We start from the raw sequence: 3,860 nt of genomic DNA on the forward strand, positions 1-3,860 counted from the left end.
TTAAGCACAATTATAACTACTGGTCCCTCAACTACTACAGTTCCTACTGGTCTTTCAGACACAACTGCTCTTCCAGGATCTCCATCCTCCACAGTGCCTACTAATCAATTAAGTGCTGATGCTCCTCCTGCCACCATAACTACCACTGTCTCTACTGATCTTTCAAGCACAGCTGGACGTAATCATCTTACAGATAGTACAATTTCAAGAACTGCATCAGTCACAATTGCTACAGCTGGCCAGTCAAGCAATACAGTTCACACTGATGCATCAAGCAAAACTATTTCTACTGGTATTTCAAGCAGTGAACTTTCTAAATATGTACCAATCACAACTGCTCCTAATAGCACTTCAAGTACCGCAGGCCACAATGATCCATCAAGCACAACTGCTTCAAATAAATTTTCGAAAAATGCAGTCCCTTTTGATCATCCAAGTACAACTGTTCACACTGGAAGTTTGACCACTGCAGTACCTTCTGATCTATCAAGCACAGCTACTCCAAATGGTCCCATAATCGCTACAAATCTATTGGAATCAAAGATTTCTATTTCTGATGGGTCCACAACTGCTGCAGTTGCTAGTGATCAATCAAGCACAATTGTTCCTCTAGGCCTTTCGAGCAATGCAGTTCTTCCCATTGTGTCAACCACAACAGCTCCTACTGGTCCCACAACCATGGCTGTTGTTACTGATCTGTCAAACAGAATTGTTCCTACTGATCATTCAAGCATCTCAGGTCAAACAGATCAGTTAAGCACAACTATAACTGTTGATCCCGCAACTACTACAGTTCCTAATAATCTTTCAGACACAACTGTTCTTTCAAGCCCTTCATCCTCCACAGTGACTAGTAATCAATCAAGTGGAATTCCTCCTGGCACTATAACCACCACTCCCTCTACTGACCTGTCAAGCACAGCTGATCCTAATTATCTTTCAGATACTTCAGTTTCAAACAATACATCAATCACAACTGCTCCAGTTGCCCAGTCAAGCAATACAGTTTCTTCAGATGTATCAATCACAAATGTTCCCGATGGTCCTCCAAGCACCACAGACAACATTGCTCCATCAAGTATAACTGCTCCTAATCAGTTTTCAAAAAATGCACTCCCTACCAGTCAACTTAACACAAATGTTCACACTGGAACTTTGACCACTGCGGTTCCTACTGATCTGTCAAGCATTACTATTCCTAATAATCCTGCCATCACTAAAGATCCTTCAGATTCATCAATGACATCTATTTCTGATGGGTCCACAATTACTGCAGTTCCTAGTGAACAGTTAAGCACAACTGCTCCTCTGGGCCTTTCAAGCAGAGTAGTTTTTTCCAGTCTGTCAACCACAACAGTTTCTACTGGTCCCACAAGCATGGTTGTTTCTAATGACCCATCAAGCAGAACTGTTGCTAAAGATGATTCAAGCATCTCAGGTCACACTGATCGATTAAGCACAATTATAACTACTGGTCCCTCTACTACTATAGTTCCAACTGCTCTTCCAGGACCTTCATCCTCCACAGTGCCTACTAATGAATTAAGTGCTGTTGCTCCTCCTGCCACCATAACTACCACTGTCTTTACAGATCTGTCAAGCACAGATGGACCTAATCATCTTACAGATAGTACAATTTCAAGAACTGCATCAATCCCAATTGCTACAGCTGGCCAGTCAAGTAATAAAGTTCACAATGATGTGTCAAGCAAAACTATTTCTACTGGTATTTCAGCCAGTGAACTTTCTACAGATGTACCAAGCACAACTGCTCCTAATGCCACGTCAAGCACCATAGGCCACAATGATCCATCAAGCACAACTGCTTCAAATAAATTTTCGAAAAATGCAGTCCCTACTGATCATCCAAGTGCAACAGTTCACACTGGAAGTTTGACCACTGCTGTACCTTCTGATCTATCAAGCACAGCTACTCCTAATGGTCCCATCATCGCTACAAATCTATTGGAATCAAAGATTTCTATTTCTGATGGGTCCACAACTGCTGCAGTTGCTAGTGATCAATCAAGCACAATTGTTCCTCTAGGCCTTTCGAGCATTGCAGTTCTTCCCATTGTGTCAACCACAACAGCTCCTACTGGTCCCACAACCATGGCTGTTGCTACTGATCTGTCAAACACAATTGTTCCTACTGATCATTCAAGCATCTCAGGTCAAACAGATCAGTTAAGCACAACTATAACTGTTGATCCCGCAACTACTACAGTTCCTAATAATCTTTCAGACACAACTGTTCTTTCAAGCCCTTCATCCTCCACAGTGACTAGTAATCAATCAAGTGGAATTCCTCCTGGCACTATAACCACCACTCCCTCTACTGACCTGTCAAGCACAGCTGATCCTAATTATCTTTCAGATACTTCAGTTTCAAACAATACATCAATCACAACTGCTCCAGTTGCCCAGTCAAGCAATACAGTTTCTTCAGATGTATCAATCACAAATGTTCCCGATGGTCCTCCAAGCACCACAGACAACATTGCTCCATCAAGTATAACTGCTCCTAATCAGTTTTCAAAAAATGCACTCCCTACCAGTCAACTTAACACAAATGTTCACACTGGAACTTTGACCACTGCGGTTCCTACTGATCTGTCAAGCATTACTATTCCTAATAATCCTGCCATCACTAAAGATCCTTCAGATTCATCAATGACATCTATTTCTGATGGGTCCACAATTACTGCAGTTCCTAGAGAACAGTTAAGCACAACTGCTCCTCTGGGCCTTTCAAGCAGAGTAGTTTTTTCCAGTCTGTCAACCACAACAGTTTCTACTGGTCCCACAAGCATGGTTGTTTCTAATGACCCATCAAGCAGAACTGTTGCTAAAGATGATTCAAGCATCTCAGGTCACACTGATCGATTAAGCACAACCATGGCTGGTGCTACTGATCTGTCAAACACAATTGTTCCTACTGATCATTCAAGCATCTCAGGTCAAACAGATGAGTTAAGCACAAGTATAGCTGCCAGACCCTTGACTACTACAGTTTCTATTGATCTTTCAGACACAACTGTTTCTTCAGGCCCTTCATCCTCCACAGTGACTAGTAATCAATCAAGTGGAATTCCTCCTGGCACTATAACCACCACTCCCTCTACTGACCTGTCAAGCACAGCTGATCCTAATTATCTTTCAGATACTTCAGTTTCAAACAATACATCAATCACAACTGCTCCAGTTGCCCAGTCAAGCAATACAGTTTCTTCAGATGTATCAATCACAAATGTTCCCGATGGTCCTCCAAGCACCACAGACAACATTGCTCCATCAAGTATAACTGCTCCTAATCAGTTTTCAAAAAATGCACTCCCTACCAGTCAACTTAACACAAATGTTCACACTGGAACTTTGACCACTGCGGTTCCTACTGATCTGTCAAGCATTACTATTCCTAATAATCCTGCCATCACTAAAGATCCTTCAGATTCATCAATGACATCTATTTCTGATGGGTCCACAATTACTGCAGTTCCTAGTGAACAGTTAAGCACAACTGCTCCTCTGGGCCTTTCAAGCAGAGTAGTTTTTTCCAGTCTGTCAACCACAACAGTTTCTACTGGTCCCACAAGCATGGTTGTTTCTAATGACCCATCAAGCAGAACTGTTGCTAAAGATGATTCAAGCATCTCAGGTCACACTGATCGATTAAGCACAATTATAACTACTGGTCCCTCTACTACTATAGTTCCAACTGCTCTTCCAGGACCTTCATCCTCCACAGTGCCTACTAATGAATTAAGTGCTGTTGCTCCTCCTGCCACCATAACTACCACTGTCTTTACAGATCTGTCAAGCACAGATGGACCTAATCATCTTACAGATAGTACAATTTC

Source organism: Barbus barbus, assembly GCF_936440315.1.
Source record: "Barbus barbus genome assembly, chromosome: 14".
Lineage (NCBI taxonomy): Eukaryota > Metazoa > Chordata > Actinopteri > Cypriniformes > Cyprinidae > Barbus > Barbus barbus.